This window comes from Micromesistius poutassou, assembly GCF_964030765.1.
Source record: "Micromesistius poutassou genome assembly, chromosome: 17".
Lineage (NCBI taxonomy): Eukaryota > Metazoa > Chordata > Actinopteri > Gadiformes > Gadidae > Micromesistius > Micromesistius poutassou.
In genome coordinates this window covers 10,724,457-10,731,737 of record NC_140287.1, presented here as the reverse complement: position 1 = coordinate 10,731,737, position 7,281 = coordinate 10,724,457, and the positions used below count along the sequence as shown (strand labels likewise).

The 7,281-nt window shown below is 43.2% G+C and overlaps 1 long non-coding RNA gene across 1 annotated transcript; it reads left to right on the top strand.

Annotated features, from left to right (window-relative positions):
- The first annotated feature begins 1,646 nt into the window (after nt 1-1,646).
- On the top strand, nt 1,647-4,807 carry LOC311362647. The gene is made up of 3 exons (XR_014638820.1): nt 1,647-1,716; nt 2,841-2,917; nt 3,984-4,807. It is a non-coding gene; the product is annotated as an uncharacterized lncRNA (long non-coding RNA).
- Nucleotides 4,808-7,281: the final 2,474 nt, after the last annotated feature.

The following is a 7,281-nucleotide window of genomic DNA, read 5'->3' as shown; positions in this document are numbered from 1 at the left end:
CCCTCAGGGTTCTTAAAACTGAGGAGCCAGGTGAGGGACGCGTGGTCGGTGCGGACCAGGAAGCGCTTGCCATGCAGGTATGGTTTGAAATGCCGCACAGCCAGAACCACAGCCAGCAGCTCCCGTCGGGTCACGCAGTAATTGCGCTCCGCCCGACTAAGCGTGCGGCTGAAGTAGGCCACCGCATGCTCCCCATCCTCCCCCTCCTGGGAGAGGACCGCACCCACCCCCACGTCGCTGGCATCGGTGTCGACGGTGAAGGGGCGACGCGCATCGGGGTAGGCCAGGACCGGGGCCTCAGTGAGGACCGCCTGGAGTCGGGCGAAAGCCGTGGCGCAGGCGTCGTTCCAGACGTACGGCCGGCCCGCCTCGGTCAGGCGGTGGAGAGGGCTGGCGACCGTGGCGAAGTCCCGGACGAACCGGCGGTAGTACCCCGCCAAGATTGAGACAGGAACCCAGGTTTAATTGGTTTACAACTTCCGTGCCCCATACACCGCACGACTACGGAAGTTGTCTTTATTTTCAACACCAACACACAGAACACAGCACAACCAACCACACATACATACATGACATTCTCAATAACGGTGCGACACGAAGAACACAACATGATAACAGCACTACACTCCAACAACCCTAACCCGTTAATCCCACTTAACTCAACACTCCCAAACCACGGCAACAAATACAATGGGAACGTCGATCCAACTGCAACAGCAATGATCCCATGATCCCCTGCACGGAACCCGAACAGGCGTCCACGGCAGTGGTCGCCACAATATAAACCAGAAATCAACTCACTTTGATGTGTATTGAATTAGGCTACCATAAAATAATTTAGTAGGAAACGACAAAAGGCAAACGACCGTATGCTGCGCCTATGTTGATCAGCTTCTGAGCCATCTTGCGAAAACCGTATCCCGCCACCGTTTCAAAAGCTCAGATGTCCTCGCAGCAGAATTCCACACACGTAACAGTGACTTCGCTTTTCACTTGAGCTGGTACTGGCTTCGTAAAAAAAGATGGCAAGGAAGGTTGTCGGCTTGCATTAACAGTAGCGCGAGTAGCCACGGCGCATCCTTTGTCAAGATGTCAAAGGTGCAGGGTCCGTGGGTGTACTGGGCTGGGCTTTAAGCCCAGTTCAGACCAAAGATTCGCGACGCAACGAGACGTTTTTTTTTTTTAAGATGCGCGCGCAGGACCAAAAAAAAAGATGCGCGCGCAGGACCAAAAAAAAAGGATGCGCACGCAGGACCCAAAAAAAAGGGTGCGCGCGCAGGACCAAAAAAAAAGGATGCGCGCAGGACCAAAAAAAAAGATGCGCGCAGGACCAAAGAAAAGTACGGAAGAGCATTAGGGCCACGGAGTAATATATTAATTCTAAATCTCTGAGAAAAAAAGTCAAAATTTTCGAGAAAAAAGTCAAAATTTTCGAGAAAAAAAGTCGACATTTTAAAAAGTCGAAATTTTCGAGAAAAAAAGTCAAAAGTTTTGAGGAAAAAAGTCAAAATTTTCGAGAAAAAAAGTCGAAATTTTCGAGAAAAAAGTCAAAACTTTCGAGAAAAAAAGTCAGAAATCTGTAGAATGCAACCCTCCACGGCAGTGACATTCACTGGCGGCCAGTAGATGTCAATGGCTGAGACGGAGTGGCAGAGAGACACACGCATTCCGCTTGGTGGTTCGACTGGAGGAACCGGGGAGCCATGGCTGCGGCAGGTGGGTAGATAATACATGTTTATGCTGCATTCTGTGATACTCAAGCAGTACCCTATATGAGGCGAGTGGGAGTGCGGTTAGATGATGCCGCGGGTGTTGTTTGGCTAGCCACAACTATTCGGCTAGTTTGTGCCGTGTGGCTAACTTAGCCTGTGACTGCTTCGTGGAGTTCAACCAGACAACTTGGCCGCAGTAGCCTACGTCGTTTGGACATGTAAAACTACTTGGCTTTGGAAATGCGTTTAATAATATAATGCAAGGTAGCCTACCGCACGCCAGACATTTACATAGTGCTACACAGCACTAGCCTGGCTAGCGCCTAACACTTCTCACTAGATAGATAGATAGATAGATAGATAGATACTTTATTGATCCCCAAGGGGAAATTCAAGGTCCCAGCAGCTGAAGACACCACCGGATAGAACGTACGTACAAAATACGGACGTAAATTGCCACACGTTGAGCATGAATGGACATACAATACAATGTAAACAGGAAATACAAAGCAAATCAACAAATCAACATGACTAAGGGAGCAGTAAAATAGCCTACTATGGATAAGATGTGCATGAATGTAGGCTACTGAGGATTGGTACTGTGATCCAGTATGAGGTGTGTGTCAAGTTGGTAGTGCAAATAAGTCCAACAGTGCAACAGTGCAAGATTAAATTCTAGTGAAATAAATATGTACAGTACAAAATGTAAAATGTAAGCATAGTAAATAAAAAAAACTCCACAGTGCAACAGTGCAAGATTACTTTCTAGTCACCAGCAATAAATATGTAGGCTACAGTACAAAAAGTAAGCATAGTGATAATAATAACAGTACTAGTATAAATATATGGACAATTAAAATAGACCTAACATTGTAATAATATAAGAGTTATAGCAGCAGTGCAAGGAAATGCGCCTACTAGATCCCCTGTAGTAAACATAAATGTGTTGCCTTAATGCAATTCCTAAAGTTATGTTGCACAAAACCGTAGAAGGGGGGGGGGACACTACACATAGGACGAGTGTACTCCAGGTGAAGGGTTTGAGTTCAACAGAATATCACTGCACTTTTTGACCATGAAATTTCATTCTGTCCTTGTTAATTACAGCATATGCCATCTCTTTTCTAGGCTGTCTCAGTGTGTCAGATTTCTTACGTCAGAGAAGAGCCCCAGAACATGAAATACAACACTTGGAAGAGGACAAGGTAAAGTGTTCAGATGACAAATGTCAGGTTGTGCTTTTCTGGATATGAATGTGTACATGTACGGTAATGTAAACACTAAATGGGGGTTGATGCCTTAGAACACTTTTTATTACACGTGTAGTTTGGTCAATGATGTTTTTTTTGGCTCAGACGTCAGGTGGTACAACCACAGCTAATGCTCATAAATTAATTAGTAATTGGCAATTAATGTAAAGCAATTAATATGGTTCATAGACAATCCACTAAAAACAACATTTAATCTATACAATAGTGGCATTAGCTGTGGTTGCACATCCCTGACATGTGCTACTACTAAAATATCATTTGCCCAGTTATACATCTTGATGAAGACTAAAGTTAACACCATTATGTTGACCACCACTGCCTTGTTGGACTGAGCAAGTGTGTATAGGTATTTGATACTAATTTGAGCATGTGTGGTGCATCCATTGTATGTGGAAGGAGGAGGAGAGCAGATGTGTAACTTTTCAACAGCCCAGTGATGTCAACATCAGGGAGTTGGTGGGGGATTCCATTAGAAAATGGGTATGGGTAAATAGTATTCATTTTATGGGCTGCGTTATGAACAAGTTGATAACCACTAAGTTACCAATGTCAGAGATCTATCATGTCAAAACAAAAAGTAGGGATGTGTTTGGGCAATCATCACCTTTGAATGTCAAGTCCATGGGTGTAGTGTACATATTTTATGCACAGTTTGATAAGAACCTTTTCACTCTGAGGTGTCCTCACTTTTGTTGCCAACTTTTTATACATTAATGGCTTTAATGAGTTGTCGACAGGAAAATACATCTATACTGGTATTACATTACACATGCTACACACTAACTACTTGAAATTGAAACAGTCTCATTTTTCTGGTGTTGTCAAATTTTCAGCTTCCAGGAGTTATAGAAATTGGAACCTATCAATTCAATTACACACACACACACACACACACACACACACACACACACACACACACACACACACACACACACACACCATATTTTATTGTAGGAGAGAGAAAAACAAGATACATTCGATTTTGTTTGTGATTTTACAGATTGACAAAGACATAATCCCGTTGATGGAAGACGATGACCTGGCAAAGTACCTTTCATCATTCGGGGATCGTCTAGCTCTGAGGAATTTTTGCAGAACTGGGACTGCTCTTCAGAAGCACAAAATTGGTCTTTTTGAAAAACTCAGGAACAAGCAAAATGAAAGAAAAGCTGAGGAAAACAGAAAACAAAATGCAGAACCAGGTGGTACATCAGCACCTACTTCAAATAAGAGGCGTAAGGCAAGCCACCGAAAAATTGAAATTGGATGGTTGCACTGTGAGGGAGGAAAAATGAAGCAAATCAGAGCAAGGCAGGGAGGCGGGACCAGAATGGTACCTATTGGAGTGGAATGTGGCATGAATGAGGTTCTACAAAGAGGAAAGAAGCTCTTCTTTCCAGATGGAATGTCATCAAAAGGACATGAATCGGGGTTTAACTTTGAACTCAGGGACTACAAACAAAACCCTGTGCAAAAGGATCGTACTGTTGGGTTTATCTACGACACTTTGTGCATGGCTCGTTTGCGATTTTACATTGCAACTACCGCTAAGGTAATTGCAATTGAGGATGAGGATGAGGATGAGGAAGTGACCTTTGGTCCAGGAAGTCCGGGTGGTGACATTGATGGTGATGATGATGACACAGAGCCCTTTGAGTTTGTGTTTGAGCTGCAGCCATCACCGGGTTCTTCCTCCTCATTTCTAGTGATGGACGCTCCACCTGACGAACTGCTCTCCACAGTATCCCACGATGCCTCTTCAGCACAACCGTCGCCTGTATCCCACGATGCCTCTTCAGCACAACCATCGCCTGTATCCCACGATGCCTCTTCAGCACAACCATCGCCTGTATCCCACGATGCCTCTTCAGCACAACCGTCGCCTGTATCCCACGATGCCTCTTCAGCACAACCATCGCCTGTATCCCACGATGCCTCTTCAGCACAACCGTCGCCTGTATCCCACGATGCCTCTTCAGCACAACCGTCGCCTGTATCCCACGATGCCTCTTCAGCACAACCATCGCCTGTATCCCACGATGCACAACCACCTGCCACCACATCACAAGCCAGTGCTACCAGAATAATAGAAATACACCATGGTAATTGCCTGAACGAGTTGATTAAGGAGTTCATGGATCCTGCTGTGCTCACGCAACAATTCGTTTTTAGGAGAATTCTTCCAGACAACAGTGTGGAAAAGGGGATTGGTGAAGGGGTTGTCAGAGATGTTTACTGCGCCTTTTGGGAAGAATTCTATGATCGCTGTACTGTTGGAACAACAGTAAAAGTTCTGTTTATTAGGCACGACTTTAACCGCGAGACCTGGCAGGCCATTGGCAGAATTTTGCTGTCAGGTTTTTACACCTGTCAGTACTTGCCTATAAAATTAGCTCTTCCTCTGATGGAGGACTTCTTTCATGGATGTGTGTGCTGTGACATCCTGGATAGTTTCCTGAACTATGTCAGTTCTCAGGACAAGGTCATCCTCAAAGCAGCACTTGAGGATTTCTCAAAGGTGGATTACAATGACCTCATGGATGTGCTGGAGGCATACGAGTGCAGAAAGGCTGTCAACGCCCACACACTGCCACAGATCTTGGAGGAAATCGCCCATAAAGATCTCATTCAAAAACCAAGATACGTTATGGACTGCTGGAAAGAGGTGACAAAGGGAATGATCGGCATTGATGAGCTGCGGGCACACTATGAGGCAATCAAACCCACTCCCAGGAGAGTCCAAGGCCTCCTGGAATTTGAACAGGTCACCACCGCAAAGCAGCAGGAGGTGGTAAACCACCTGAGACGGTACCTAAGAGAATCAGATGACGAACGTCTTGGAAAATTTCTGCGTTTTACTACAGGCAGCGATGTAATAATTTGTAGCAAAATCCAGGTTGTCTTTACAAAAATGTTAGACTTCTCCAGAAGACCCATTGGTCACACATGTGGATGTGTGTTGGAACTGTCAGATAGTTTTGACAACTTCCCAGAGTTTAGGTCAGAATTCAATAAAGTCTTAGACAGCAACATCTGGGTAATGGACATTGTTTAGTTTTCTGATGTTTGCAGAATGCTTGCCCTGTTGCATGCATTATTGCTCAGAGATGATTTTATAGGTCTTAGGAAACAGTTCTGTGTGAATATCGCAATACTTATGTATTTTTACAGCCAATTTTACAGGTGTACTTATAACATAGCTCAAGCTATGTTTAGTTCAATATATTTCAAGCAATGTTCAATGAACTCTAGTTAACGTCTGTGCATTTCAGCATGACTGTCTTGAATGGTTTTTGAATGCATTATTGCTCAGGGATGGTTTTATAGGTCTTTGGAAACAGTTCTGTTTGAATATCAAAATACTGAAGTATTCTCTACTATCTTAACGCACAGCCAATTTTACAGGTGTACTGCCTTGAATGGTTTTTGTAGGCATATGTATTGATTGCACATTGCACCATTATACTGTACTTGTGCTGTTTTCTGCAAAAATCATTTCCATTAAATGCTTTATAAATAGTTTACATAGTTGTCTTTATTAAAATGGTAATAGATACTGCGGTCTGCAGTCATGGGATCTTTGAAAAGTAAGAAAACAACATACAAGGGGTCTTTTTTGAAAAAGCAATTCAATGTGTCAAACAAAAATGTGACAATACACGTATTTCATAAAATGTACATAAACTTTCATGGCATTACAGTGCCATTTTGTGGATGATTCGAGGATGTGAGGAACTGCACTGCTATTTTGCCCTCAAAGGCAGGGAGTGCCATTTTCCCCTTAATGTACAAATCCCTAGTGTTAATTTTGTATTGTATCAGACTCTAGTTGCAGGAATGTACAGAGCTACTTTGGGGTAATTATGGAATATGTACAAAGAATAAGGGATAGCATAAACACTACATTATACTAGTACACCCTTCTCCATGGAACTAAGATTTGTGTATGAATACAAAGTAGGAATACTTTCACCAAATACTTGAAACATACTTTATTTTCACAGCCCTACAGAATAGCCCACAGGCAATACTGTACTACTGTGCTCATTGAGCTGTACTGTACCGTATGAAAAACTGTAAATGTTCAAAATTCATTTAATGAGGGTTGAATTTGAAAAGTCAAACTCAAACAATGTCTCTGGCTCTTGAACAACAAACTTAAAGGTAGGTTTCCTTCAGTCCAACAATATCATTTTCACAGAACAAACAAAATCTTACTTTCAGTTCATTCAACAATACATATGATCTTCAGCCCAGTAACAGAGAAACTCAATCCACAGGTAAGTAAGTTTCAGTAC